Source organism: Lonchura striata, chromosome 7 (assembly GCF_050655825.1).
Source record: "Lonchura striata isolate lonStrDom1 chromosome 7, ASM5065582v1, whole genome shotgun sequence".
NCBI lineage: Eukaryota > Metazoa > Chordata > Aves > Passeriformes > Estrildidae > Lonchura > Lonchura striata.
The window spans coordinates 32,276,360-32,285,702 of record NC_140709.1 but is presented as its reverse complement, the minus strand read 5'-3'; positions in this window follow the sequence as shown (position 1 = coordinate 32,285,702).

Sequence of the window (9,343 nt, the reverse complement as noted above, 5' to 3'; positions counted from 1 at the left end):
GAATATTGCATGAAAAAAGTGAGTTTGGATAAACAAAACAACATCTATCTCTTGGCAGCATCAAGCTCTTACTGTAAATCACTGATTTTTTTCTTGAAAACTGAGAGAAAAAAAACCATCTCCCATAAAACTGTACATGCTGAACTTCTTTAAAACTTTTTCTTTTTTTTTTTTCCATACTTGGGCAAATAGCAAAGTCCTTACTATCAGCCAACTCTTTATCTGTCTCTGCCTCTCTGAAATTTATTGTCTAGAGGAAAATGATATTTTCCTTCTGAACATACACTTAAAATAAGTTTAAAAAAGCAAATCAGCATTTTTTGCTAAGAGGTGTCACTACCACTCTGCAAAGGTAGTAGTTATAGCAATTTTTAAAAAGTTATTCTGAATGCAAGGAGAAATAAAACCATGTCTGGTCCGGTATCACAATTGTGACCCAGTTTCATTTAACCCTGTAATTCTAGAATATTATTCTGGTATATTCTAGATGCTTTGATCAACAGTACAGCTGATCCAATGGCTACAGATAGTTATCAACACAAAAAGTTGAAAAGGAGGTGGTAAATAGAAAAAGCAGCTTTCAAACCCCCTGGGGAGGTACTGTCAAAAACCTGTATTTTTAAATTTAGTAGGTATTTATTTAAATTATTTTTACTGTATTATAATACTGCTTTCTGAAGTCATTAGAACATATGCTGAGTTTACTATAGGCTAACTATGGATAAATAGGATTTCATAGTCTACTGAGGAAAGGAATTATCAATTTCTGAAGTAATTGCTTTCTGTAGTAAATGCAGCTTCTTAGATTTTGATTATGGTCGGAATCTGTGGCATTGATGATTCCCAGTTTGTATAAAGTCTCTGTCTTTCTGCCCCGCTGCCAAAGCAGAAGCCATAATTGGTCTGTGCTGGTTTCCAGGTTGTTTATTCTGTTTATCTCTAACATGTTCTGCTCCCCTGCCCAGCTCTGTCCTGCAGGGCAGCGTGTGGGGCTCTGCCCTCAGTGGGATGTTACAAACATTAAATACCAGAAACTCCCTGGGCTGGATTTACAAGAACGTGCCAATATCTGTCACCTACGTTGGACAGTGTGTCCCCAGCCTGAACCAACAGAACAATGCCAACACCACAGTGAAACATGGAGGGCATGGAGAAGGAGAAAAAGGACAAGGCACACCCAATTTCCTTCATCATGTCCCCTTTGGACCCCTAATCTAGAATCCTAAAATTTTACTTTTGCACCCGTGCCACACTTAATTATTACTCATATCAAACACTCAGAGCTGGTAATTCATGCTGTAAGATTGCAAACTCTTTTCCATGGGCAGAGATCACAGCCAGTGTCTCTGGGGGCTCTGTCCAGGGAGGGTCCTGACCCCTGCCAGGGTCCCAGGGCAGCCAGAGGGAAGCCCTGGATTCCCACAGATTACTTCCATACCTTTCAGTGACTTTTACTGGCAAGATGTGTGGAACATAATTTCTTCAGACACCAAACTGTTTATTCAGTGTATGCACCAAGTGATTTATGAATCAGTTGTTTTTGGATGGTGTGTGCACAGCACGATGTTTGCGATGAATTTTATTTCCTGTTTTATTCTGATCCAAGTAGAATGGGAAGCTCACCCATTAAGTGATGCAGAGCCAGATGGCAAGGCACTGAAAGTGAGCCTAATCTGCTGTCTCTAAAGGTGAGTGCTAACAGTCTGGAAGGGTGGAAGCTCATGCAATTGGACATGGGCTCAAAGCGTTTTCCTTCTCGGTCAGCAGCTCACGGCTGGTGCAGCTGAGTGGGATCTGAAGGGTCACGGTGCTCTGGAGGCTTCTGTCTGAATCTGACACTGTCCAGTGCAGGACCAGGCAGCATCATAAACAGATCACAATCCAGAGCAAGGCTTCTGTCTGAATCTAACCCCAGATGATAGCAAAAGAGTTTTAAAATCATGGGGATTTAGGGTTAAAAGGAAAATTAAGCTTTGTAGGCCCTGGAAAAATAAACACCCTAAGCACATGGAGAACTTGTACTTGCTAGAACTGCACCTGTGTGGCTAGTACATGATAAATGATATAATTGTTAGATGTGATGATTGTTTAGTAATTAAATATAATTACTGTTTAATCATAAGAATAATCATGAGAAACTGTGGTCAGGGACCTAAGAAAGATCACGAGAAACTCATGTCAATGTATACAATAGAACAATATAAGTTTAATAATTAATATGTATATTATATAAGGATAGAATATAAAATATGTCCAGCTCGAAAGCCATGTCGGAGTCAGATTTGGGTCTGTACCCCTGATTCCCAGAGCTCTCAATAAAAGCACCTGCAGATAATCATATCCCATGATTATGTGTGTTCCTGAATGCTAACACAGCATGATAAGCAGATCACAATCCAGACTTGAGCTATCAGCATGAACATCCCCCTGCAAGGCTTGGGTCAGCAGTGGTGGCCTTTGCTTCTCAAAGGTTCTCCTAACAGGAATGGTTAAATGCCAGGAGCAAAGCATCTGGAGTCAAAAATCTGCTCAAGGAAAGGAAACTGATTCATCTGTAGGCTCAACTACAAATCAAGAGGTTTTTTCTTCCCCTGAGAACACTTGTTTTCCCATGAGAGCTGAATGGTTTCCATTTACCTTGAATCACTGTTAAGCAACTTCATTTACAAGGAGTTGCCAATAAAATATTTGTAAAATAAACTAAAAACAAAAAGACACAATTATAGTCATGCTGCAAGCATTTACTGAATGTCTCCAGTCCAGGTGACAGACAGACAGCAACTGTTAATCTGAACATCAGTCCTGTAAATTTACAAAACTCATCTATGTGCCCTTGACAGAAATCTGTGTTTAGGGAGGCAAGAAGGGATTATTAACCCAACTACAGCTTTGTTTGGAAAATGTGATTTTAATATTAAAAAAATCCCTAACGCAAAATTAAAAAAAAAAATAAACCCCTCACCTATGTTCTATGTATTTTAGTACTTGAAGAAAGATCTAACATAAGTAAAATTAGGATGGCCTGAGCAGTTTTGGGGTTTTCTTATGGTTTTGATTCTTATGGTTTTTCTGTGGTGTGACAGCCCTGGGAAGACTTTTGATCAAAGAGAATGGCTCCAAGTGGGTTTTGGGTTTAGGGTTTTGTTTGTTTAATCTTTGTGTACTTACTGTGACATTTTGTTATCATTAAGAATGATATTTATGTTTATTATTTGTCTTTAGCAGTCCTTTGGTAGATGCTATCTATACAATGATAAAAAACATTACATGATTGAGTCAGGAAATATGGTTTGTGGTGAGAATAAACTTCAGAATGAAAGTAAAAAGAGAAATACCTTTGTTTCAGAAATATGTATTTTTTTTAGGAGGTGCATAATCTTTGTTAATTTTTCTTTCCTTCCTAGTAGATATCCAGGGTTTCTGTTCTGCCTGGCAGACCAAATAAAGTTGAATATCTTGCATGTTTACACTAGAATTAGATAATTGGCTTAAGGCTCAGATTAAATTGCATAGCTAAACTGTAGAGATAAACTAAATGTACTACTGGAATTGAGAGTGAAATATTCTAATTCCAGGAGAAATTAGGGTCTAAGATTTTTTTGCATAATAAAGAACATAATTTTCTGCTCTAAATACAAACACTTTACAACCATATTTGGTTGTGGGGTTTTTTATCCATTATTATTTATTAGAAAATTTACATTATAAATGACTGTTGTGGCAGAAATTGACCACTGGAATAAAATGAAGCTATGGGACAGCGTTGAGCTGTAGTACAGAAATAATTTGAGTAGAAGTTGAGTAGCAGCCATAGAGAACAGAAGGAGAAAGCATGTGAAAATGAAGGCTTTGACTGATTTGTCCCAGCCAAAAGCATTAAAAATCCTGCACAATTAATAGAATGCTGCCAGCTGGGTCTAACCCTCACGTGGTTTATTTATGGGTTGGTACAGTCAGCCTCCCTGACATTGATTCCTAACAGTGAACAGCACTGAACTCCAAATAGTTCCAAAGCTTGAAAAAAATCTCATTCTCTTCAAATCAGTTTTCTTCACCTTAATAAGCCATTTCATTGTTAATGTTCATGGCAGTGTTGCTAAGCCTGAATTACCAAAATGTTTTACCAAGTTAAGGTAGAGGACAGAAAAATGGAGAGTGGGGCCACTTCTGGCTGGCTTAAACCAAAGCTCTTCATCTTGGTTTGCTTTTATTTTTTAATGGTGATAGTTACATATGGTGCCTTCAACATGAATTCCAAATGAAATTTAAACTTAGTTCTTAATTTTATGGAAGACACTGCACTAATCAATAGAACTGGATGTTTTATAGTTGAAATGTCAGGTATTTGGTCTTATAAAGCATCTGCTACTAAATATTGCTGACAAATGGGAGTAAGGATTATTTATGAAATATGAATTACAAACAAGAATTAACAGGCTAAGTAGTACTTGCTGAAGAATTAACTATTAAAGCGATTAATTTACAATTAGTCATTAAATTAAGAACTAAAATGCTAATTAATAATTAAAAGGAGATCCTCTGGGCTGAAAGTACTTTTATATAAGGCATATACAAAAGGAAAGCAGTCAAATATGGTTTTCCTGGTTTTATTTTGCCCTAAGTACATTTGAACTGTGCTGAAAACAGAGCAGTGGGGCAGATGGGCTATGTACCAAGATGGACAATTTACCAGGATCACTGTTCTACTTCAGGTGCTGGAAGGAAGGAAGGAAGGATGTTTTTGCCTATTTTGTTTTTGGTTTTTTGTTTTTGTTTTGTTTTTGGTTTTGTTTTGGTTGCTTGTTTGGTTTTTTGGTTTTGTTTTGGTTTTTTTTTGTTTTGTTTTGTTTGTTTGTTTGTTTGTTTTTTGCTTTTTTTCTGCTCAGGCTGCTTACACATTCCTAAACCTCTGTCTGAATGAATCTGTTTTTTCCAGACACAGAGTCTGAGATTCTACAGGAGATGGGAAGTGCTGCCACTCCTTACAAGTTCAGCACTTGTGCATTGTGCTGTGTTTTGGACAGGAGAGAGATGAGCACAGGTCTCTGCTGGACTCAGTGGCCCAAGCAGCTTTGCCCCATCGTTTTTGTTTAACTCTTGCTGATTTTATGGGTACACTTTGTGTTTGTGCCAAATGCCCCCCGAGTGCTGAGCTGTGCCTGAGATGAGGACAGAGGACAGCAAAAATCTGGTGTCTGGTGCTCTTGTTTTGAGGTTTGTGTCACTGGATAACTGTGACCCAGTGAGATGATGCAGTGAAGTAAAAACAAGCAGATGGAAGACTTGTGCAGCCTTGTGAGCCCCTCTCCTCTCATGTTTGGAATCATGTTTATCAGCATTCTGCTGCATTAATATCAATGGTCAGGAGAGATGGCTGCGAGGCACATGTCAGAAAGGCACGAAATCTCATTCAAATGAGCTGTAGTCAAAGAGCCAAATAATGTATATCTACCAGGAAATATACTGTATATCAGCATTTGACTCTAAAGGTTCATTTTAGTCAAGTGGAGTTTGAGTTGACAGCTTAAAAATGAAAAAAAAAAAAAAGATGCTCAGATTGACTGATGGATAATAAGTGACAAAGAAAATTGCTTTTCCTCAGATGGATTTGTAAGCATTTGATGAATTTGCCTTTACTTTTTCAACTTTTATTTTTGTACAGCATTAGAAGAGTAAATGTAACAAAATCAAATTCCTGATTCCTCATGTCTATGGGGACACGTCTCACTGAAGAAATGCCATCAGTTTGAATTGCTGTTTTAAAAACAAAACATTGGGTTTCTTAATCTTTAGCATCTAGTCAGCAAACTAAGCACAACTGGTATTAAAAAGCAGTCTTTCTCTAGTGACTGAAACTTATTTCTGAGTTCATTTAACACAAGAACAATTTGAGATTTAACTGGAACAAGATGAGCATGGACTGCTTCCACCATGATCTAGAACTAAATCCAAAATGCATACTTTGAAGCATCTTTTCAGAATGCTTTCAGAGAGAAGGACTTGGGACTTAAGATTTTATAGCTTGCTATGTTAAAAGGCACCCCCTACTCCTATTACAGTGTTTTCCAAACTCAGCAGCAGTAAGGATAAAAAGCATGCTCATTTTGAAATGTGTTTGGTCTACCTCTGTATAGGATGATACACAGAAACAAATAGATTTTCTTGCTCTTACCTTTAGTCAGCTGTGCTGACTCCCACTTCTCTAAACCAGCTATAAAGTCTTCCTATACAATTAGCTGATCTCCATGCAATAGAAAAATAAAGTTTATACAGGGAACCCTAAGTTCCTTTTTTGTGGGGAAAAAACCAAAACCACTATTTCTGGCAGAGGTTTACCTATTCTGTGATTTCTCAGGTGAACTTGTTCCATGTTCTGCCATCTGTCTGCACCTCCCTGCTCTGGAATCTCACCTTTGCCTCTGGTTAACTTCAGTCTGCATCCAAAGTGGAAATGCTCCAATGGAGTATTCACCCTCCTGATTAATTGGGATGAAAGGTGCATTTCTGACAGATGTGGCTGCAGGGCTATTGAAGTGTGAATGGCCACTTTCCACTTTAATATTAAAATGTTCTATTTATATAGGTTGCATTTATAGACCTCTAAAAACTTGGAATTACTTTAAAAATAATTTTGTTGTTGTTAACTTGGAATATTTACAGCTGGTATAGAGCTATACGTGATTAAATTATTTTTTTATGAATTAATACTTTTATGTAGTTAGGTATGCAAACCTACTACAAAGTTCTGTGTTTTAAGTAAGAATACTTTTATTTCTACTTTGTGCTAAACCATGCTTCTTCCTTCACTCTCTTGCTGCCCATCACACATTTTCATTATTGTTTTATAAAAAATGTGAGCTGGCTTAACATGGATTTTACAGATTGTTACATCTGCCTTTCTTGACTCAGAGAAATGAGCAGTCTTGCCAAGTGTGCTGAATTCAGGAGAGCAGGAAATGTCCAAGTTAGTGGGAGTTCTGGACTCTGCCATTTAATTAGCAGAACATTTTTATTCCTGGGTTTACTAAAACTCTGTTACTGTAAATGCAAGTTTTGCTAGAAACTCCTGAAACTGAGACAAACTTTCCCTGAACTCAAAATCTAACTGGAGCACTTGTGACATTTGATTTTCCTGCTGCTTAGACCACAACATTTAGATAATAATCAGAGCCTCCTTCTGTGTATCACAGTGTCCACTGTCACTGTAGCTTTTGCTGGAGAAGGAATGAATGAGGGAATAAAGGAGGTGAGATCTTAGTGACAGCAGTGACAACCTGACCCTGGAGAAGTTAAATAAAAAGAATGTGTTCCCATCCTCAGCCTGGCCCTTGTGAGTGCATTATAAATATTTCATGTGGGTTCATTTGGTGCCTGGTGTATTTTCAATATCTGTGCATTTTGCCTCATGTGTTCTTTAATCATCAGGGTGCTGAAATTTAAGGTGATGCTTGAAAAAATATATCTTCCTGTGGCAGGGAGGGAAGATGATGTGAACTGAAGTGCAACTCTGCATTTGTTTGAAGCAGCAGTAAAAATATGATAGCAATTGTAGCAGAAATGATGGAAAAGGCAGAGTGAAAAATTACAAGAACTATTTTATTGCTTTGCTATTTTATTACTGTGGGGAGTAATTAAGTGTTCTTTCCTGCTTCCTGCCCCCCAGCCCACCATGAATTCTGTGGTAATTTTGTGAGATTTCTATTGCCTGGTGGCAGGGAGCAGCAGCCCCTGGAACCAAAGCATGGTCTGTGCAGGTGTTGAAACATCCTTCCCCCCTGTAGCAAAATTCTCCTGGTTGTTTTCTCTGCTACAAGGTGGAACAGAGGAATTTAAATGTAAGCATTCTTCTCCTGTCCTAAGAGCCTGAAGCCAGCTGAGCTTTGAAGGTTTCAGAATTTCCCAGTGTCTTGTAATTGTTCTTAGATAGATGTCTGAAATGAAAGTATTATGATATTCATGTCAAGGATGTGACAGGAATTTATTTTCTCTGTAAATTGTAAGTATTTTAATTTTTCCTCGTGTCTTAAGGTACCTTCCTCTTTTCAGAGTTACCTGAATAAGATGTTGATAAATGAGGAGTTGGATTTATCTAATGATTGTGCTATTATCTGCCTAGAAAATGCAATCAGTTTAAAATGATAGTATAATTCACTAGTGAACTACTGCAATTCAGTGAAATAAATCCAATGACTCTTGCTGTCAGAAAATTGGAATGAAGGCAGATTAACATGTGCACCAAGGCTGAAGGTTTTTCAGGGGAAAAAAACTTTTTATGCTCCAATTAAATGGGCTTGTCTCAGTAATGTTTCAATGAGGAGAGACAGAACAGAATGCTTTTTGTGCTATTATGAGCTTTAGGTGAAAAAGAAAGTCAAATTGGTCTTACATTTTCTACTCATTTTATGGGGCTCTGTATTTGCCAGTGAATTGTCTTTACACAGGAAAGATAATGCTGCACTTGTTTTCTCTTCAGACCTCAAATGCTAAAAAGGTGTCTCCATTAAAACAAATTTATTTGAATGCACCTATCTAACAGCCTTCACCCAGCAGAAAACAAAGCCACATGTCACATATATTTTATGTAGGGATGTTGTTGGAGCTGTGGTGGCTTGAGGACAATAAGCTGGCCAGACTAGTTTGAAAAGTTATGGCTTTCATGATATAGAGACTGGCAGCAATGAGTAAATGCTGAAATACCAAATGTGGCCAGAGTTTTCAGGACTCAGGGTGAGGACTGCAGGGTGAGCACTGTGGGTTTCCCAGGGAATTCCCATACTCTGCTCAAAGTAATGCCAGCCCCAAGGGTGTGAGAGCTGTCAGCCACTACGGCAATTACGCAGCTCGGTGGTTCTCGAGGATCCAAAGAAATTCTCTGTCCACACACCAGGGAATTAAACATGGAGACAATTACTGCACACTGAGCTTGGCAGTGGGATTGGTGCTGCTTGGTGGTGTTCACACAATATTACTGATTTCCCCCCTCTCTTCAAACTGGTTTGGGTTTCATTACACAGGGAGAGTCTGTAAATGGGCACCAGTAGTTAATAGTGAAGAGAGAAAGAGTCAGAATGGAAGAGAAAATTTCTTCAGGCTCTGGTGAATCTTCTCTTTCCAGTCAGTTTTCCTTAAATTGTTATATTGTGTTATAAGGGGATGAGTTTATTAGTCCTGCATGGTATTGTCCAAAAAGATGCAGGAAAACAATTTTTGAATATTACAATTACTATTTTCATGTCTATTGGAATAGAACTTCTTGTGCAATGTCTCTGCTGGAATAAAGAATTTCTAGAAGCAGATAAAAAGACAGACATTAATTGAATTTTGTGGTGAATAAATGAACCCT